The 22,735-nt window shown below is 46.7% G+C and overlaps 1 long non-coding RNA gene across 1 annotated transcript; it reads left to right on the top strand.

Annotated features, from left to right (window-relative positions):
* Window positions 1–13,336: 13,336 nt before the first annotated feature.
* On the top strand, window positions 13,337–22,372 carry LOC144221215 (uncharacterized). The gene is made up of 4 exons (XR_013331988.1): window positions 13,337–13,389; window positions 15,460–15,664; window positions 16,246–16,325; window positions 21,677–22,372. It is a non-coding gene; the product is annotated as an uncharacterized LOC144221215 (long non-coding RNA).
* Window positions 22,373–22,735: the final 363 nt, after the last annotated feature.

Below are 22,735 nucleotides of genomic sequence, written 5' to 3'. Positions count from 1 at the left end.
ATTAAAATTTGCATATGGATTATTCTTCTTATTTATTCTAAAATAATTGAAAAGCAGTGGTCTCGAAGAAAGACTTTTTCTGAAGAACAATAGTTTATGCGTCGGTTCAAAAGGAACCAGCCCATTTATTCAATAATGAAAAAAGGCATTATTTTCCCATTGCTACCTAATGTCTTCTGTTTTCTCCTGTCATTATTTAGCTCAGCTGGAAATTAGGCATCTTCCTCAGTTACGCTTAAAAAAAAAAAAACAATAACCTGCGCTGTGAAATAGCGATATCTTTTGTGGACACTGGACTTCAGAAAAAGACACTTGGCATGTGTTAACGTTTTTCTTGGGTTTATACTGGACCCTCCTTTCTTTCCCTTGTCCATGTTTGGCACGCTGGAGAGGTTTTGAGCACACGAGCATCTGTAGTTCTTGCTCTCTGAGATGTATGTGTGTGTGTATATATATATATATTTTTCTTTTTACTATCTTCTATAAAAGGAACCCCGTATTGATTGCAGCTGACTGAGTCGCTTGAGTTGATATCTAAGCAACGCTAACCCAGATAGGGATTAGCATTGCATCAGCTGTCAGGCGAGGAAGCCTGGCAGAGTGCCAGCCTGTAAAAAACGGACCGCGTTTGCGTCACTGTTCCCTTGGTGCTGCTTCTTGGAGCCTTGTCAGCTGTCCCCTGAGGTTGTTTCCTTAATATGTCAACAGACATTCCTGAATCTTTAATGCTGAGGAGCTCTTTTCCTCTTCCAAAAACACTTAGGAGACCAGGCAGCCGGCGCATCCTGTTGCTATGATCTTTCAAAATGTGTCTCTTTCATGGAATAGGTGTTCGCTCGATTCAAAACAGTCGAGGGGATTTCAGAAGGGCTGGATCTCTGCTTCTCCATGTTCGAGGACCTATTTTTGAAGAAACAGGGCAGCCGGCTTTAGCGCCGAGAGCTGCTTCTCTGCTTTTATCTTCCTTCGGAAAACCCCTTATTCCCTCACCGGCTTATCCAAACCCTCCAATTATCCCGTTACAGAGTGACATTTCATAGAACAAAACAGCTGGTTGAAAGACCCAGCTGGAATTTGCCCCCGTTTATGAATTGCTCTCTGACCTTGCTCTAAGAAAATCCGCGAGGCAGAAAAAGGTGTGGGCAGTGACCTTGAGCGTCCCCTGCTTACCGAGAACCACAAATAAGAAAGGTTTGTCAGCCATTGTCCACGTGAAATCTATTTCCTCATTTTCCTGACGTCTTTTTTTNTGCCATCCTGGCAACTCGATCTCCACTTCCATCTTGGAAAATTTTACACTGAAGAGTAAGTGGGTAAAGCCTCGTGCTAACACACCCTCCTTTTCTCTCTCTCTGTAAGTAAACGTAGCTCATTGAAACTGGGTTATTTCTCCCTGCTCAGGAACCCTCCAGACCATTATGCAGTTGCTATAACAGTGAATTGCAGTCAATAGTTTGAGCAGCTTAAATCTGGAAAGAAGTCATTCAGGTATTGGAGGGGTAGTGTCGGGGTGTTATTAAATTCATTGAATCATGAGTGACCGTGATGGAGTATGTAACTGGGGGCGGGGGGAGGGGGGAGCCGCCTCCGTGGTGTGTGAGCCTCAGACTCCACTGTCAGAAGGCGCCTGTCACCGAGCAGGCACACATCCTGTCCTTTGGAAACACACTAAGGGCCCCGAGAGTTCTGTGGCCGTGGAAGCTGTCTCTGGGCTGGGTCTCCCGAGAGGGCTGCTTCCTCATTCTGCCCGCGGATGTAGCAATCGGGTTTCTGTTCCGCAAGTCTTGGCCCCCACAGCACCCAGCCTCCCGGGAGCCCCTTGATCATCGCCCTGAAGAAGGTCTCCCACCGGCTCACCACGGGAGAATGGAAACAGAGCTGCCCGGGCGAGGAGGGATTTAGGACCACTGGGTTTTAGGACTGAAGGGAAATTTGTCTAAAATTCACGAACTAGACAGTTCGTGAAACCCAAGCTCGACATTCATTTTAAGAATGAGAAATCTGAAGTTTGCTGGTGTGGGCTAGCTGGTATCGGATCTGGGAGGAGGACCCAACTCTCTGCAATGGCTTTTGTCCTTCTTACTTTATACTTTAAAAAAAAAAATGTTTATTTATTTTGAGAGAGAGAGAGAGAGGGTATGAGCAGGGGAGGAGCAGAGAGGGAGAGAGAGAAAGAGAGACAGAGACAGAGACAGAGAGAGAGAGAGAGAGAATCCCAAGCAGGCTCCATGCTGTCAGCAAGGAGTCTGCTGTGGGGCTCGAACCCACAAACCTCAAGCTCATGACCTGAGCTAACGTTAAGAGTTGGATGCTTAACCGACTGAGCTACCCAGGCGCCCCTGCCCTTCTTCGAACAGCAGCAGCTCTCGCCCAGGGGCAGAGCCGGGCCGGGGCAGACCTGGGTACTCTTCCCCCCAGTTCAGTGTCCTGTCCAGAGGAGTCAGTGGCTTGTGGGCCACTGAGGCCATGTGCAACGTGAACATGAGCACTAAGAATGAGGTTCAACTCCAGCAGGCTGTCACCTGAACATGTCTCTGTTTTTTCCTCACTTAGCTGGGAGCCCAGAGGGGAACTTTCCGGTGTGCGCCCCACTCCCAGCAGCCGGGGCATGCCATCCCCCACTGCACACATCGTCTGGCAGGACTGGAGAGGTAGCAACAGTCAGCCCAGCAGTTGCTGTGGGGCCAGAGGCACAGAGCGTGGATGACGCCGAGGACAGCGTGTAACGAGACCCCTTCTCTCTTTCCCTTGGGACCCAGGAGGAAAAAGGAAAATCACAGACACCTCTAAGAAAGTGGAAAGAGTACTTTTAAGCCTCACATAGGGCTTCCATACCCAGAATAAGGTTTCCTCACCTTTACTCCTTTCCTGTTGCCCCAAACTCTGCATCCCCCGTGGGCGGGGCTGGTGCTCGACTGTGATTCAGAGGGAGGACTTTGCACGCTCTGCCCCTTGAAAGCTGGGCGATCTCGGGCAAGACTTTCTCCTCTCAATTTCCTCATCTGGGAAATGGAGAGAACACTATGTAGTTTAATGACTACCAGAAGGATTGAGTAAGATGGAGCCCACAGCGTGCTTGGCAAAGCGCCCAGCACAGAAGTGATCAGCACGCCTCAGTCGCTGCTATTAACATCACTCGGAGAACTCTTGGAGAGAATTCTCAAGGCAACTGGTAAACACGCGTCTTCCCCGGTTTCGGGTGGGAGTGCGTTGGTAACCAGTGCATCAGCCTGGTGAGCAGGAGGTGAGCCGTAGTCGAGGAGACAGGTTGGTGGTAGCAACACAAATTACCTAGGCCTTGACCGAGCTGCATGTCGGCTTACATCCCGCCTAAAGGGTCAGGGCCAGCTTGCATTTGCCCGGGCGGCCCCCCATTCCAGCTTTTCTGGCCTATGGGCACCTACCTCTACCATGCAGTCTGACCACTGGACACGACTGTGGGGTAAAGAGATAAAAGAAGCGCCAGAGTAATAATGGTTGGCATGGCACGGTCCCGGCCTAGGGAGGACCTTCATCTCTGTAGCCAACGCTATCGTCTTTCTACAGATGAAAGAAACGCTTTCTTAGACTGTAGATCTGGGCTCAGATTGAAGAGTAACTGGTGGCGGTCAGGCCTGGACTCCGTCTTCTTTCTCAGAATGTTCCTCCCTACCACGCACTCTCAGATGCGTGCACACGGGCGCACACACGTGTGCGCACACACGCAGGTACACACGCGCACACTCAGATCCACACGATATAGACCAGGGAGACCCGGCGTTTGCAATGTGCTCTGCTTGTCCCGGTTCCCGGAGATCCTGTCGCGTTTGGGGAGGTGGCCACAGAGACGGGGGTCCGGGCCCGCTGCACCGAGGAGCAGATAAACCCGGCAACCGGGAACCAGACACCTGTAACCAGCTTCACGTCCCGCAAAGGGACTGGAGCAGACAAACTGGGCACGGGAAAAACGACAATGTCCCCTTTTGTGTTTCCCGATGTGCGTTTTGCCATCATGGCATCTGCGAGGTGCTCTGGGAATCAGCCCTTCCCCCGAAAGCTCTAGACCGAGTCATTTGACAAAGAGCTTCATGCGGAAATGACCAAAGCTTCCGTGTCACCTCTGGAAACCGTGGAGGGGGTTGATTTGTTTTGGGTTTATTCTGCCGTTGCCCTCACTTCCGCTGTGTGAGAGGCGGGTGGGGAACCACGCACCTCACACGTGCCGCACATGCGCGCCCCGCCTACAGATGGGGATGTGGAGCGCCGCGGGTGGGGGGGGGTTCCTCTTTCTGTTCGCCCTTCTGATTCCTCTGCGACCCCATCGGCTGCCCCTTTGCCCCTCAGGCCTCTGTCGTAGGAAAGCAGTTAGGGCCAGTGGCCCGCACCGTGAGCAGGGCTCGGCCACATCTGGGAGGCACCTGTAAGAAAGGCCTCATCTGGGAACACTTGGGACATGTTTTGCAGGGGCGTTTTCTTGCTTCATATCCTCTACAGGATCAGGGGTTTCTTTTACCATACCTCTTTTTTTTTTTTTATTCATTTTTTACAGAGAGAGTATGCAAGAAGAGGGGTAGAGAGAGAGAGGGAGACAGAGAATCTCAAACAGACTCCATGCTCAGCACAGAGCCTGATGGCGGGGCTGGATCTCAGGACCTTGAGATCATGACCTGAGCCAAAAAAATTTTTTTTCCTGGAAACAAGAAAGTAGCTCATAATTTTTTAATAGCAGTCTGTCCCCGTGGCTGTCACACATATAAACTCTGTCGCTTGGGAGTAGTGTTTGAGTGGTTCAGGCCCTGTTCAGGGAGCTGAGGATATAGCAGTGAACAACATGGACACCCTTCTCTTCCTTGGGAAGACTGGATAATGAATGATTGGAAAAACTTCTTAGAGGGGCACCTGCGTGGCTCAGTGGGGTGGGTGCCCGACTCTTGATTTCATCTCAGGTCACGATCCTGGGGTCCTAAGATCAAGCCCCACGTCAGGCTCCCAGCTGAGCATGGAGGCTGCTTAGGATTCTTTCTCTTTCTCTCTCCCTTTGCCCCTCTCCCCTCCTTCTCTCTCAAATTAAAACAACGACAACAACCTCCTAGATATTTCACAAACCAAACTTAGAATTAAGGTCGATACCCTGACTCCTCACTTAACCTTGATGGCCTATCTTTATTCATATATTTTCAAATACTGTTACCTAGTCACTTACTGGTGATCTGAATTTGAGGATCGGGACTTCATTTCCTTTCAGAAACCCTGAGCTGGTCCGGTCTACACACAGACATCCACCCGGCAGGTGGCTGACGGAGGCTGTATCACAGAAAGTCTGAGGTTCTGTGAATTCTCCTATGGTGATGATGGGACTTTGTTATAGGGCTGACAGGGCACCACCCAGACTATGGAAAAATTGTCTGTTTTGCTGAAAGTTTATCTTGGAAAAGGATTGATAAGTAAATATAACTTGAATGGTTCATTTCTTATTTCCTTTAGGGNGATGGGGATTAGGCAGTGCACCTGTCATGATGAGCTCTGGTCGAAGTGTTCCATCACTGTACCGTACACCTGAAATTAATATAACCCTGTATGTCAACTATACTGGAACTTAAAATGAAATTTTAAAAACCCAAAATGCACGTCTTAAAGAAAGATGTTAGTTGAAGGGCAGCTAAAAAAAAAAAATAAACGTTTAAATAAACTGCTTATTTTTGTGAGACTGGCCCTTGCTGATTTAATTGGTGGCTCACTCCTTCATTTATGTACTAACCATTGTGGTGGGCCAGGCATGGTGCTCTGTGTTAGAGCCGCAGAGCTTAATAAGACATGGTCCTTGCCTTCAAGGAGCTCATAAGCCTGTAAGAAAAGCAAATGCAGAGACAATCGGGTGGCTGTGGTATGCGCTATCCTTGAGGCTGAGTGATGGGCTCCGCCCAGCATGGGCTAAGTCTTCAGAGAGAAGACACTCAAACTGTGTCTTTAACATGAGTTTAAAAATACGTGTCTGTTAAGAGCCGGTGCCTTGTCTCCCTCCTCTTCTGTCTAACATTTGTCCGTGGTGGCTCTAAGGAATTTGGCTGCATTATCCAGCTACCGGTAAACAACCACGCCAGCCCTTCTGTGGGCTGAACTGCTTAGTATTCTATTTTGTGCAATCAGAGATTAAATTCCAAATTCACTGGCACTGAAGATGAAACAGCTAATTACATACAGTAATTGCATTTAAAATCCATGCCTTTGAGTGACTGACGAAATCTTCTTTTTAAATGCTCCTGAAACTCAATGTACCCAGCAACCAACTGTGGTTAAGGGGCAGTGTATTTTTAGTCTTGGAGTGCGGGCCCAGTGTCATCCTCTTTCACTCATGTCCTTTCCTTGAATTCAGTCCGTGCATTTAAAAGAACACTTTTGTCAAAAAGGAAGAAGTAAGATTGGCTGTTTGCAGGTGGCATGATATTACATATAGAAAACCCTAAAGGCTCCACCAAAAAAAAAAAAAAAANGTCCTCCGTTAAGTTCCTCCTAATCCTCCTATACGTGCAAACATATGGTCTCTGTCCTTCTCTGCCTGAAATTGTCTGCATTTCTGTGCACTAACCACAACCTATAAAAAAGAGAACTTAAGAAAATCTTATTTACAATAACATCAAAAAAGATAAAATACTTACGAATGAATTTAACCAAGGGGGGTGAAATATCCATACCCTGAGAACTACAGAACATCGATAAAGGAAATGGAAGGAGACACAACTAAAGGGAAAGATAATCTGCGTTCGTAAATTGGGACAATTAATATTGTTAAGATGTCTGTACCACCCAAACTATCTACAGATTCTGGAGTATTCTTATCAAGATTCCAATGGCATTTTTCAAAGAAATAAGAAAAATAATCTTCAAATTCATATGGGACCACCAAAGACCAAAGCAATCCTGGGATAGAAGAAAGCCTAACAGAGAGGCAATGCACTTCCTGATTTCCAACAAGGCTACACTCATCAAAACAGTGTGGCATTGGCATAAAAACAGACATACAGGTCAATGGAGCAAACAGGCAGCTCAGAAATAAACCCCCACACATATATAATCAAATACTATTCAACAAAGGAACTGAGGATTTACAAGGGGGAAAGGACAGTCTCTTCAATAACTGGTAGGGGGGAAACTAAATATCCACATGCAAAAGAATGAAATTGGACCTTTATCTTCCACCATACACAAAAATCAACTCAATATATATTTAAGACACGAATGTGAGACCTGAAAACATAAGGCTCATTGAAGAAAACATAGGGTAGACGCTCCTTAATGTTGGTCTTGGCGATGATTTTTTTTGACACTGAAAGCAGAGGCAAGGCAACAAAAACAAAGATAAACAAGTGGGATCCATCAAATTAAAGAGCTTCTGGGGATGCCTGGGTGGCTCAGTCAGTTGTGAGTCCAACTTTGGCTCAGGTCATCATCTCACAGTTCACGAGTTCACGCCCCATGTCGGACTCTGTGCTGACAGCTCAAAGCCTGGTGCCTGCTTCAGATTCTGTGTTTCCTGCTCTCTTTCTGCCCCTCCCCAACTCACGCTCTATTTCTCTCTCAAAAAGTAAATAAACATTAAAAATTTTAAAAAAGAAATAACAAGTGTTCATAAGGATGTACAGAAAAAGGTATCTTTTTGCACTGTTGGTGGGAATGCAAATCAGTGCAGCCACTGTGGAGAACAGTATGGAGGTTCCTCAAAAAACAAAAAATAGAATTACATATGATCCAGTGATGATGCTGCTGGGTATGTACCTAAAGAATATGAAAGCACTAATTTGAAAAGATACAGGCACCTCTATGTTTATTGCAGCATTGTTTACGAGAGCCAAATTATGGAAACAGCCCAAGTGTCCATCGATAGAGGAATGGATAAAGAAGATGTGGGATACGTATACGATGGAATACTATTCAGCCATAAAAAAGAATGAAATCCTGCCATTTGCAACAACACAGGTGGATCTAGAAAGTATAATGCTAAATAAATCAGTCAGAGACAGACAAATACCATATGATTTTACTCATGTGGAATTTAAGAATCAAAACAAATGAACAAAGAAAAAGAGAGACAAACCAAGAAACATACTCTTAACTACAGGGAGCAAACTGATGGTTACCAGGGGGGCGGTGGGAGGGTGAGGGGGGAGATAGATGAAGGGGATTAAGAATACACTTATGTTGAGTATTTAGTAGTGTATAGAATTCATGAATCTATATTGTACACCTAAAGCTAATATAACACTGTACGTTAATTATACTGGAATTAAAAAAATAAAAATAAGAGAAATTTTTTTTCTAAAAGAAAGGAATACTAATAACATTTAGGAGACCTGAAAAAAAAAGAGAGATAATAAATGCCAGCGAGGATGTGGAGGAAAGGGAACCCTCATGCACTGTTGGTAGGAATGTAATTGGAGCAGGCACAGTGTAAAACAGTATGGAGGTTCCTCAAAATATTAAAAATAGAACTACCCTATGCTCCAGCAATAGCATTTCTGGATATATATCCAAAAGAAAACAAAAATCATTGCTTCAAAAGGACATCTGCACACCAATGTTCACAGCAGCATAATTCCCAACAGCCAAGGTGTGGGAACAGCCTATATGTCCTTTGATGGATGAATGACTGAAGAAAATGTGATGTATCACAATGGGATATTATTCAGCCTTTAAAGAATCCTGCCCTTTGCAGCATGGGTAAGCCTGGGGGGTATTATACCAAGTGAAATATACTAGGATCACTTATATGTAGAATCTTTAAAACCAAACCAGCAAATAGGCAAACTAGGTCTCAAACAGAGAGGTGAATGGTGATTCCCATGGGGGAAATGGGGAGAGGTTGGTAAAAAGGCACTTTTTAGTGATATGACGTATAGGATATGAGGATCCCTGGACACTCAGGTAGACCAACTCTTGATTTTGGCTCAGGTCATGATCTCACGATCATTAGATCGAACCCTGCATCAGGCTCTGCACTGATGTGTAGTGTGCTTGGGATTTTCTTGCTCTCTCTCTGCCCCTCCTCTGTTTGTTCTCTCTCCCTCTCAAAATAAACACTTTAAAATAAAAGGATATGAGGATCTCACATATAACACAGTAAGTATAGCTGAAAATATTGTATTGTATAATTGAAATTTGCTAAGGGCACCTGGGTGGCTCAGTCTGTTACGACTCTTGATTTCAGCTCAGGTCATAATCTTGCAGTTTGTGAGTTCAAGCCCCATGTCGGGCTCTACGGTGACAGTATAGAACCGGCTTGGGATTCTCTCTCCCTCTCTCTCTGCCCTTCCCCCGAGTGTTCTGTCTCCCTCTCTCTCTCTCTCAAAATAAATAAACTTGAAAGTTGCTATGAGAGTAGAATTAATATATCCTCACTAAAACAGCAAGTGAATGGGTGAGGTGTTGGATGTGTTCATTAAATCAGTGGTGGGACTTCCTTCACAATGTCATGTTCATCACATCGCCATGCTTATAGCGACTTTTTTTTTTCCAATTTTTAATTTTTCTCTATAATATTAGAAAGCTTACAATTTCAATATTTATCATTTGTCGCACTTAAAATATATATTTAAGACTCTGCTGTGTTCTCACAATTTTAGTCACTAGCTGTTAAAATGTATTCAGTCATTTATTAGAATTTATTCATAGAATCCATTATTGATGGTAAACATCTGGGGAAGGGAAGGTACACAGACCTTCTCCGGTGCCGGTGCTGAAGCCGGTGGCTCTGCTGGGGAATTCAGTTCAGGACACGGCTGTGTGTGTGTTCGGAGTACATTCCCTTTGGTTTTCTCTCCCCTTCATTCCTCGTTGCGGCTTTTGGAATAGTTTCAGTTGGACGAAAAACGAAGGAAGTTATGTCAGATGAATCATTTCACTGTGTGTTGCTGTACAGAATCACTTCCCCTGGATAATTAATAAAGGATTGACAGGAAGAATGTTCCCGGAATAATGAGCAGGCAGTTTCAGAATTGGAACATGTATTTTCCTCCTTGCTCCAGTTGCACTGAGCACCCAGTTTTTGCCACTTAGGATTTTTGTTTGACACAGAGGTGGAGACAGGCTTCTAAGAACGACTACATAGCTGATCCTCGGCAGGACACAGCCTGTGGATTCCCGGAGTGGAGACCCCCGTCCTCCCCACCACGAAGAGACCACGGAAGGCTGCCACGACCTCTGAGCAGAGCCCCTCCCTGACCCCCAAGGCCACCTCTCCAGATTCACCTGCTCCACACACTGGTTTTGCCATTTCGTAGCTCTGATTCCCATCTTTATAATGAGATGAGGTTTCCAGTCCGTAGGCAAGTAAGTCAGGCAGTGCGGATTCAGGTAGCAGAACTTTTATTTTTTTCTGTTTTTACATAAGATGGTGCAATAAAGTTTTTGAGGACTACACCAGGAATCCTAAATCCTGGTTGGTCTAAAACCCCATACAGCTCACGCTACATCGAATCTCCTTAAACCCTAGAAACTAATATGGGGACGATAGAGAACTGATTGGCTTTTTGGGTCAAAATGGTGACCTGACTATAGCCATTCTTTTTCCTTACTGTGGTTTTCATACTTTGCTTCTAAACGATTCTGTTCCTGTCTGTGATTACCCTTTCCTGTCTCTCTTACTTTTACGTGCTGATACACGTTGTAACTTGATGAATACTCTTGATAACATCATTCAGATTAAAAAGGGACTCTGGCACTGATTTGGCATGTGACCTCTTGCAAGTCACTTAAAGGCTTTGAACTTCAGTTTCCCAGACTGGAAAAGGAGGCGATTGGACTAGAACGTTTCTAGTTCCTTCCAGGGGGAAAAAGATGTGGTCTTGAAGTGCACCTAGGTTGGCTTGGGGTAGAGCTTTACGGCTTCATTGTGAGGTAGCAGGGGTCTCTCTGGGGACTCCACCTCCCCCTCTCTCCATCTCTGCTCCTCCTATCCCTGGTGCTCACCTCCTAACCTTTCAGGGCTCAGCTGCCGCAGGCCAAGAGCTCAGACCACTCTAAGCTGCCAGTGGGCCATCCAGGACATGACCTTTATCTCTCTCTGCTCCCACCTCCACCCCTAACAGAGATTGTACTCTCTGCCTTCCATGGCGGAAACTCATGCAGTGATCTTCAAAGTGGATCCCCTAGGAGTGCCCAAGACCCAAAAGATGTAAATATGTTTCTCTGGCCAGAAGCACGTGATTTCTTTGAAAATGTGTGTTTTCTCTTAAAAGTTTGTGGAATCTGAAGCACCTGGGTGGCTCTGTCGGTTGCATGTCCAACTTGAGCTCAGGTCATGATCTTAACAGTCTGTGAGTTTGAGCCCGGCATAGGGCTCTGACAGCTCGGAGCCTGGAGCCTGCTTTGGATTCTGTGTCTCCCTCTGTCTCTGCTTCTCCCCTGCTCGCACTCTGTCTCTCTCTCTCTCAAAAATAAAGAGTAAAAATTTTTAAAAAATTAAAATAAAAAAAATTTTACAGTTCGTGGAATCTATGCATTCCAGTCCAAAATGCATCTGTTTGTTTCATTATTAGAATACTGCCTTGGGGAGCCTGGGTGGCTTAGTCCGTTAAACGTCCGACTTTCACTTGGGTCATGATCTCGCAGTTCGTGGGTTCGAGCCCCGCGTCGGGCTCTGTGCTGACTGCCAGCTCAGAGCCTGGAGCCTGTTTCAGAGTCTGTGATTCCCTCTCTCTCTGACCCTCCCCTGCTCACGCTGTCTCTCTCTCTCTCCTAGAAATAAACAAAAACCTTAAAAAAAAAAAAGAATACTGCCTTAAATAACAGAGAAAAACTAATCTACAGGTAAGACAGAAGCTCAGGAAGATATTTGAGAAATGTGGAACAGATTCACTGAACCATTTGTACAGCTGGAAGAAGAGCTATTTGCCTTGTCTTGTGGTCCTTAGAGCTCGGACTCCTGTCTTACGAACGTGCGTTTTACATGCGTGCAAGGATTCTTATGTACATTAGTGCATTATTTCCCTGGATATAGTTTTTTTGTGTGTTTTTTGTGTTTTTGTTTTTTTTCACTTGCAGCCCACATGGTAGGGAGGGGACACAATGGGGGCAGGGCATGCCAGGTAAGGGGATCGCCGGCTTTGCCCCGCTGCCTGGACTGTTCTGGATGCCTTGGACCCATGCCGCTCTGGACAGCTTGCTTTCTAAACCTGGGACGGCGGGGGACCCTGTTCACCCTCTCTCACAGGCCACCAACTTCTTGACGCTGTTGGAGAAGCTGCTGTTTTGACAGGCAGTAGAACCGTAACCCAATTTTCACAATTTACATGCCTAATTGCATATACAGATGATTGTTCCGTAATGTCTCCGACAGGGCGTTTGCCACCCTCCTGCTCAGATCCTTGGGGGGCTGGGGTCCCAGAACGGTGCCGCACGTTTACACTCTCAGGGGACAGCCTATACCTCCAGGGCAGGAGTGGGCGGGACTGCTTCAGATCAAAGGCCTTAGCCAAACCGGGTCACCCCTTAGCTGCTCATTGACGACAGAGCGCTAATAAGGGACCTACCTCACCAGGGGGTGTGGGCGCACTTGAACTGATTTTATGTGGCAGGACACAAGTGCTAAGTATTATTATAGTTATAGGAAGAGAGCCACCATTAGCATTTTTAAGCCCTAAGGATACTTGAAAATCAGAACCTCACAGAGGTGCGGATAATGGCTGCCTGAGAGCTAGAAACTGCTTATGCACAATCACCAAGCTGCTAGCGTTTAACTCATCATAGTGCAGGGTAATTTGGATTACATCAGTGTGAAAGGGGGCTGGGGAATCTGGAAGGGGTGGTAATTAAAAAAAATCCTTTTCTATGTGTTCATTTAATCAACAACTATCCGCAGATCCGCAGAGTGTCAGAACTTGGGGCTGGCAGGGGGTTAAGGGGCCCTGCAGCAGAGCCAGCCTTCAGGAAGGGAGGGACAGTCCTGAGTGTGGGGGGGGTCACTCCGGAGCTGATGGAAAGCTGCAGGATCCTGGGACAGATGGACAAGTGCTGAGGGTCCGGGAGCACCTGGCACCCTGCGGAACCCCCAAAACTATTCGTGGAGTTAATGAAATAATAAAAAGGAACGACGGTCAGAAAGTCCAGATTGGGGGGGGGAGGGGGATGAATNAGGTCCCAGGTGCAGACCTGGGTTGTTCACAAGAAGCCACGGGCACAGAAAGGACAGAGAGAGCAGAAGCAGGGCCAGCCCCTGGGAAATGAGCTGAGCCTAGTGGCTCCTCTAAGCAACACAGCTGAATCCCCTAGGCAAAGGGGACTTGCAGCTTAGCCTCGGAGTCCTCGCACGCCACGCCCACGCCACGCCCACATCACACGCCACGCCCACACCACACGCCCCGCCCCACGCCCCGCCCCGCACACCACACCGTTGCGTGCAGCCTCCGCTCTGCTCAGGTAGGCCTCCTCCCAGCTTCTCCGGCGGGAGGTTTTCTGACCCATTCTTCCATTGTCAGCTTGCCGGGTGTTTCATAAATATTTTTTCAGTTTATCTTCACAGCAGTTCATTGGTAGTTGGCACTGGCCTAGATTTTCCGATGACGAACCTCGGCTCAGAGAGGTTAAGTAGCTTGCCCGAGGTCACGCAGCGAGTAAACATGAGAGCTAGGAGTTGGCACCAGGAATGTCGGACTTCAAAGCCCAGATTTGCTCTCTCTTGATCAAGTCATTTCATAGGCTCTCGGAGCCTCCAAGCTGGGAGCGCTCTCGGTAATGGAGGAATACTTGTTCCCCATTCTCCATAAGTCGCTTATGCTCTTGCTCAGGGAAATTGCAAACAGGACAAAAAGAAAGAGGAAGCAGGTAAAGGGGGAAGAAGGAAGAAATGGACAAAGAGAGGAAGGAAGAAAACAAAAGTCCAGCTTCAGTGAACATACTTAGAATTTCATTCACAAAAAAAAAAAAAAAAACCCTAGCAAGAAGCTATTTTAATTTCGGCATACCTGAACAGTTTGGGATTCGTGTTTAGTGTTGTCTTATATCAAGTTACACTTGGAGACGGGCCTTGTCGCCTTCTGGGGCTTGAAAGTCTCTGAAGGGCCCGACCTGCTCAGCTGTGTCTCGGCCTCTGAGAAGGGCCCTCCCAGGCAAGGCTTTGTCTCCTCTTGACAAAGGTCCTGATTCGCTGCCCTCCTAACGGAGCTTTTCTGTCACATCTCCCAGTTTGACCCCGTGTCTGGAGCAGCCCAGGGGCCCCATCCTGCTGGCTGGGGCTTCCGGAGTGAGACAAACCCTGGGCGAAGGTAGGAGACGGCCGGAGACGCTGCCCCGGCCGGTGTAGATAAGAGAGTAGCTTTCCCGGACCCGGTTTCTCGGGGAGACAGAAACCCTGCGAGCCTGGAGTGGAAGTGGGGTGCAGAAAGGTGAATCGGTCGCTTTGCCAAGTCTTCGTGGAGCGACAGCTCCAGGGCCCAGAAGTATGGTCACTCTGCCGCACGTCCTCGTGGTTTGCAGGTACACGGGCTTGCGTCCTGCCTCCAGAGTCCCCGGTGAGCCAGGAGACAGCCTTCTGAAGAGCAGAGAAGGCTGTGACCCGACCAGGGTGGCTGCCACGACCCCCTGATGCCTGAAAATGGGCCGAATGGCCCCGGCAAGCCGAGAGCGCAATAAGGCAGGCTTCCTGCCTACAGGTTGCCTAGAATCTAAGCCAGGGACCATCTAGAAGCTACATGAAAATAACCATAAGGCTAATAGGGATTCAAAAAGGAAGGGACATGAGCAGATGCCGGTAGCTGGGGAACCTTCTGGAGGGAGGAGAGTCTCAAACGAGGACGTGAGGCCTGGGATGGATCCAGGTGGAGGGTGGGAAGATGGGAAGGAAGACGCGGGAAGGGCTAGGGGAGAGCTGAGGGTGTCAGAGCCACGAGGACGGACAGGAAGTCCTCACCGGGATGTGACAGACTCAGACAAAAACAGTGCTCCCTTATGTTTACCACGGATCTCAGAGTAACTCTACATATTGTGTCCTGTGCCTTCGCCTCAGCTTGTCAACCTTTCTTGACAAGTGTAGGAAGCCATGGTGGCCCCCGTTCTCCGAGCACAGCCCATTGGGGTAAGAGTTAGGGGCTGAAGCTGTAAGAGGCCACGTTTGGAAGACTGGAAGAGTAGAGGAGGTCTGGAGGGAGGGAGAGAGGCAGCGAGAGGGAATGAGGAAGAAGCAGGTGTGTGTACGTCCTACAGTCTCCCTTGCATAAGCCACTTAGGTCTCCGGAGACAATGAGGCGCAGTGAGAAATTTGCCCCAGATCAGGAGCTAGGAGGTCATTCCACCTGGACTCCAATTCAGATCGGATCTCAAAGCCCAGGGTTTTCAACCACTCCCCCCCCAGCGCCCTGTGTTAGGTGGCCAGGGCTGCTGGGACAAAGTGCCGCAAACTGGGTGGCTTTGACAATCAAAACTGTTGCCTTTTGATTCTGGAAGCTGAAAGTCAGAAATCAGGATGTCACCAGGGCCTTGCTTTCTCTGCAGCCTCTGGAGGGTTCTTCCTCGCCTCGTCTGGCTTCTGGTGCTGTAACGTCCTTGCCTGTGTCTGCGGTACTTCTGGTGGGTGTCCTCCTCCCTTACAAGGACGCGAGTCACGCTTTATTACGGGCCCACGCTCCTCCTGCACGACCTCATCTTAACTAGACTACATCTGCAAAGACCCTTTTTGCATATAAGGCCACATTTGCAGGTATGGGGGGTTAGGACTTCAACGTGTCTTCTCCAGGGACACTGCTGAACACTCCTCCTGAGAGTGAGATCTGAGTGGTGAGGGAGCTGAGGTCAAGGGATGCAGGGACTGAGCCAGGGCGGCCCAGCCCGTCACTGGGGGTCAGCTCTCTCGCACCTCTTTCCTGTTACAGGTGGATGGGTAAAGCTATCTTGCAGGTACGGCAGGGGTGGGGGGAGGCACAGAAAAGGAGGGAAATTTGGGAGGAGGGAGGGAAAAGCGGATATTTAAATCTTCGATGATGTAGTGAAAGGCAGTGGGGGCAGAGGGGTGAGGGAAAAGAGGAGCCCACGCTGAAATCACAGCGAGCCCGTCTGGCTGGCTCTTCACTTATTCCGTATTGAGAGCCTCACGGGTGCGCAGTGCTGGAGGGCGCGTCTAGCACGCAGCAAGCCTCCGACGGTGGCTCGCACTTCTGTGCCCTGGCGCGTTCAGACGCCCGCTTGACAGCTTTCCCTCCTGTCCTCTGTGTCTTTGGGCAAGTCTGAGAGATAACTGGGCTTTACAGTCTTTTAATACCAAGATTTTGGGCTTTTCCTTAGGTTTTGGAGATTGGCGGTGAATTTTTAAAACTAACATCTTTGGGGAAGCACCAGAAGTAGCCAAGTAAGAGAAGAAAAAGGTAACGAGTTATACTAAACATAATATGACAATTCGGTTCATCTCTGGAAACCCTAGCAAACAGCCAGCTTCAAANCATAGGTGCTAATTATATATACGTGTATATATATGTTACATGTGTACATGTATTATATGTGTGTCTGTGTGTATACATGTGTGTATATATGTATAAGCCCTAAGTGTGTATATATATGGTATGTACATGTGTGTATATGTGTGTGTGTACATATATATGTATAGGCCTTAAGTATGTATATATTTATGTGGGTCTATATATGTATATATGTGTGCATATATGTATATATATTTATGTGGGTCTATATATGTGTGTATAGATGTGTATATATGTATATATTTGTGTGTCTATAAATATGTGTGAATATGTATATATGTGTATATATTTATGTGGGTCTATATATGTATGTGTGTGTATATATATTTATGTAGGTCTGTATATGTATGTGTGTGTATATATGTATATTTATGTGTGTCTATATGTGTACATATGTGTATATATTTATGTGTGTCTATATATGTATATATGTGTGTATGTATGTATATATGTGTGTTTATATGTATATATGTGTATATATTTATGTGTGTCTATATATGTGTATATATTTATGTGGGTGTATATGTATGTGTATATGTATACATGTATATATTTGTGTGTATGTATGTGTATATATTTATGTGTGTCTATATATGTGTGTATATATGTGTATATATTTGTGTGGGTGTATGTGTGTGTGTATATGTATGTATGTGTATATATTTATGTGGGTGTTATGTAGGTGTGTGTATGTATATATATATGTATATATTTGTGTGTGTATATGTGTATATATTCATGTGGGTGTATGTGTGTGTATATGTATATATATGTATATATTTGTGTGTATGTGTGTATATATTTATGTGTGTCTATATATGTTTGTATATATGTGTATATATTTATGTGGGTCTATATTTGTGTGTATATATGTGTATATATTTATGTGGGTGTATATGTATGTGTATATGTATATATGTATATATTTGTGTGTATGTATATATGTGTATATATTTATGTGTGTCTATATATGTGTGTATGTGGGTCTATATGTGTGTGTATATATGTGTATATATTTATGTGGGTGTATGTGTGTGTATATGTGTATATATGTATATATTTGTGTGTATGTGTGTATATATTTATGTGTGTCTATATATGTTTGTATATATGTGTATATATTTATGTGGGTCTATATTTGTGTGTATATATGTGTATATATTTATGTGGGTGTATATGTATGTGTATATGTATATATGTATATATTTGTGTGTATTTATATATGTGTATATATTTATGTGTGTCTATATATGTGTGTATGTGGGTCTATATGTGTGTGTATATATGTGTATATATTTATGTGGGTGTATGTGTGTGTATATGTATATATGTATATATTTGTGTGTATATATGTATATATTTATGTGTGTCTATACATATGCTGCGTTACTAGCATGTCACACCTTTAGACATTTGATTAACTATTTTTCTTTCCATACTCTGAGGACAAGAAAGAATCCTCTTGAGTAAATGAGCACGTTCGGAATCCCTTGTTTAGCACTCGCCCCTCTGACTTGCCTCTCCCAGCGACCTCTCAGGATCGACAGGGCATCAGCAGGCCGGGCAGAGCTTTGATTCCTGGAGCCCCCTTTCTTCTGTCTCCTGTGGCCTTGGTCGTAGGATTGCTTCAGGACCCAGCAAGCCCACCTCCTCTTGTCTTTGAACTTCCCTCGTCTTGCCAGAGCATCTGAAAGAGGCCCCCTCTGAACTCCTGATGGTGCCTCGTGTTGGGCACTTTCTTCCCCTCCAACCAGAAAGATGCCGAGCGCGCATCTGATGCGGACCAGCGCCGCGCTTTTGTGCCTCACCGAATCCCCTACTGTATTTATAGATGGCGGCTGCAGATTCCAATGCCAAAGACGCAAAGGGAAAAGTCAGCGCTTACTTCTTTCACTGAATCAACGTGCACCATAATTTTGAAAACCTGTCAGTCCGCTCACAGACGTCCAAGCCCTTGAGCTCTCTCTCCTATCACCGAAAGAATTGAAAGAGTATTCTAAAAACCCTGAAAGAGGACAAACATGAAAAGAAGCCAAGCTTTTCAGCACTGCCCATTAAGCGAGCTGCACCCTGAATGTAGAAACCAGTAAAGTATTGCACGAAGTGTTTGCTACGGGCTTCATCCTAGGACTGAATATTTATTTAGACTTCCACCATTAAAGGAAAGAGGAAAATAAGAAAACCGCAACCCCATGACTTTCTAAGAGAGGTAACTCTTTACAGCGCACCTAAGAAGTTAAGTGTGTCTTCTCTCTTTCAAAATATACAACAATATATGTAAGGAGGAAGTGGCTATTAATTAATCAAGGACTAATTAGCCAGTCTGGATTTGACCCAGATGCTTTTCTCATTTATTCCTTTCTCCCACCCTTGCAGATATTCTAGCCCCCTCCCCACCCCCCGCCCCGGACAGCCTGCATGGGAAGGGAGGCCATCACTTGTTTACATAGCAGTTTGGACTGGAATTCTTGCAAGGTCTTTTCATGGTCTTCATACCTGGTTTCTTCATGATTTCCTTGGTTTTCTTAATTAAACTGGGTCACTTCAGGCTGGTTCTTTAAAGGATCTTGAGGATTTATTTATTTTTCACTTATTTATTTATTTTGAAAGAGAGAGAGAGTGCGTGCAAGCAGGTGGGAGCAGAGAGAGAGAATCCCAAGCAGGCTGTGCACTGTCAGCACAGAGCCTGATGTGGGGCTCAAACCCACGAGCCATGAGATCATGACCTGAACAGAACCCGGGTCGGACGCTTAACCAACTGAGCCACCCAGGCACCCCCACCCTTAGGATCTTGAGGATTTAAAACAAAACAGAACATTCTCCACTTGGCCATGCCCTTCGAAGGGCACCTTCTCGTCCTTCCCCTGTGACTCTGGGACAAGAGTCAGGGAGATCTGATCAATGCCCCGCATAGAGACGGACAATCTTTGGGGAATGCGCCAGGGGGCTCCCCCGGTGGCTTGCCTTACAAGGGTGCTTTGAGGAGCTACTAGTTAGCAGAAAGTACTGTAGAAACTGAAATTGTTTCTGAAAATGCGCAACAAGAAGACGTGTCTCAAAAGGGACTCCGTTATTTTGCAGGAAATCCAACTCAAGCAGCCTCGCACAGCCATTATCACGTAATTACCAATATAAATCTCACTGGCAACTTCCATAACTTCATTTGCAAATGAATATGCACACCTCCTAAATCACTCCCTCCTTTTCTGTTTCGCCCCCGAAAGCCATTCCCCGCCTGGAGCTCCGACAGAACTCCGCAGCAGCGGCCGTGATTTGCAGAGGCTCCCGACGGCCCGTGTCAGGCCAGGCCGGCGTGCGCCCTGGAACGGCCGTGCAGGCACCTTGGCCCCCGGTTCCCGATCACCCCCATAAATCCCCGCGGGCACCGGTGGGGGCAGAGACATGGCAGAAGCCTGGCTCCTTCGGCTCACAAGGTTCACAAACCACAGTGAACTTTTTAGTGATCTGAGGCCAAGTTTCCGGTATGTAATGAAAACTGAAACCTGGTTTTGGGTTTCCTCACCGAATTCGCACTGAGCGAGTCATGGCAAGAGATGTGTGAGGTGGCAAGGACGAGCAACATGGAGGCACCAGCGAGGCCCACGACGTGAAGTTCTATTTCTGGCCCTTCCACCCATGTGTGTGGCCTGAAGCCGCTCACCCACCCCCACTCCACTTAGTTGACTTGCTCTCATATGAAGAGGGTGCTTCTGACCACGACGTATCTTTCTGGGACGTGGGGGCGGGGGGGGTGGGAGTGAGGGGGCAGAGTGCTTTGAGCATTCCCCTGAGTCCTTACATACAGCACACACAGCTTCAGGATACTGTGGCCATCCCGCCCCAACCCACATTTATATGTTGCCCTCTGTCTGCGTTCTGAAGCATTGCTCTTATTTCTTTTTAGGCTCACCAAGCACATTTATAAACTGTTTGGCTTTCAGCTTCTGAAGGAGAACACCAGAAGAATGCCTACATTATTTCGAGGGTTCACCTAAATGGCCTCCCAGCTCAGTCCCGACTTGGAGGTCCTGGGAGTCTAGGAGAATGAACCCAGGTTTGAAGTCAGGCTTTGAAGTCAGGCATACCTGGTTGCAAGTCCCGGCTGCCAAACCTACTAGCTGTGTGACTTCGGGCAAATCTTTGAACCTCTCTGAGCTTCATTACCTCATCTGAGAAACTGGGCCAATGCCAACTACCAAATTGTTGCCACAAAGATCAAGAAAGTACTTACGAGGCGTGGACGAGAGTGCCTAGCCTGTTGTAGACGCGATGTCCGATGTCGGCCTTAGATTCCACTTGTCTTAATTCACATGCATCTCCCATGGGTCAAAGACAGAGGCCATCACACATTTGAATATTGCTTCTTTCTTCTCATCCAGGGCCCCACTGCAGAAAGAGAGAAAAAGAAGGAAATAAACAGAAACCCTCAGAGGCCCTTCTGAAAGCGTCACCCATCCATTGAAATGTACTTTCCATTCAAAAACTAGGTTATTAATTATTCATTCCTGTTGGAACTCAAAACAAGAACAGAGCTCACTGCTTACGACCCAGAGCTTGACGAAAACAGTGTTCCAACTGCTTAATGCCAATCATTTCCTGTGATCTATGTAATAGATCTCGAATCTGAGATGCGCAGTGTGGATCATCAAGCAAACTTGAGACTGAATGACTGTCAGTAATATTTAGTAAATGCCCTGAATGACTGTTCACTTTACTTTCATTTCCACTCCAAGCAGTACATTTCTCAGGGATTATTTCACTGCATGGGTGGCCCAAGTCCCTTGGCTTTCAGCCTCATGGCTCATTCCACCGCTCTGGGCAAGCAATAACCACCCAAAAATGCAAGCTTTCCTTTCATGCCCTGGTGGCATGAGTAACATCATTAACTCTTCCCGGCTGAGGTTTGGGATTACGTAAAAACCTTACACCCCACTGTGTTCACAGTCAGAATACCAGAGTAGCGAAGTGTTTGCCGTCTGTTTTCAGGCCAGAAATGCGGTTGCCCTAATAAACAATCCCGGAGATATTTCCCTCCCCCCAGCAATTGCATTTCATCAAGATTGCGGGTTTCAAAATGGAAGCTAAGTATTTCCCCACTTCTTGTTCCGGTGAGAATATGCGTGAGGACCCTGGGCTCTGAGCCTCTTCAGACAAGGGGAAGCACCGATGGCCTGTCCCCAAGAGCAAAAGGAGAGAAAAGCACAGCTGTACAATATGGTGTTTCACATGTTTCTCTACAGATGAGCTTTGGAAAGAGTGAAAACCTTGCAGGCCGCTGGGCAAGAGGAGACACAGTAACACATTTCCTACGGGCCTTGGGCCAGCGCTGGGACAGACCGAAGACGGGGGCCCGTGCACCGTGGGTTCCGTGCGCCATCTGGGGGCCTGAGGCTGACATTGCGCGCACCATCCCGGCTCTTACCCCATTGACGCGTGGCGCACGCCAAGGAGGCATCGTGGGCTTTCAAGTTCTGCTGGGAGGTGATCGCGGGGCCCCAAACGCCAAGGGCCAGGTGTTCTGGCTACCATTCCTTGTTCTACAACAGGATACTGAGACCTCGGGTCCTTCATGGACACAGAGATAACAATCTTTCCCTGAGGACCAGCCTTCCTCTGACACATATCCGTGAGAGATTATCTCTGAGCAGTCTGGCCCCTCGTGTTCTCCACCTCCATGGCCCAGGTCTGGGCACAGGAGTCCCCCCTTGCCCCTGCTTGGGACACACTCGTGTTCTCGACTCCAGCCCTCTGAATCCTGCGCTCCCCAAGGCTCGGCCCGCAGGCATCTTTACATTCTCAGAATACCTGTCTCCATTTTGCTCACCCTACTGTTTCCAAAGCGTGTTCCAAGAAGACAGGATTTATTATTAAGAATTATAATTTTAGGGCACCTGGCTGGCTCTGTCAGAAGAGTATGTGACCCTCGATCTCAGTGTAGTGAGTTCGAGACCCCCGTTGGATGTACAGATTATGAAAAATAAAGGCACTTAAACAAAAAACAATTGTACCTTCAAAAAAAGCATTCCGACTTGGGAAGCTCTAGGCTATAGCAAAGTTAAAACAGATATCGTGGTGGACATCTGGAGAGCTTTGATGCTCTGAGATCATAGCAGATTTTTAAGAAGGAACTATGATTTGCTATAGATGCTAAACTGATCCGACATCAAAACCCTTTCCCCACCTCCACCTTGGAAGTGCTTCTTGACATATTGCGTTTGACAAAATAACTTTAGGGAGAAATCGGTCTAACCTACTCACTTGAGTGGATAACCATCTTTTCACAAGTGAAAGGCATCTGT

This window comes from Crocuta crocuta, unplaced genomic scaffold (assembly GCF_008692635.1).
Source record: "Crocuta crocuta isolate KB4526 unplaced genomic scaffold, BGI_CrCroc_1.0 scaffold59, whole genome shotgun sequence".
In the NCBI taxonomy this organism is placed as follows: Eukaryota; Metazoa; Chordata; class Mammalia; order Carnivora; family Hyaenidae; genus Crocuta; species Crocuta crocuta.
This window is presented reverse-complemented; position numbering and strand designations above follow the sequence as displayed.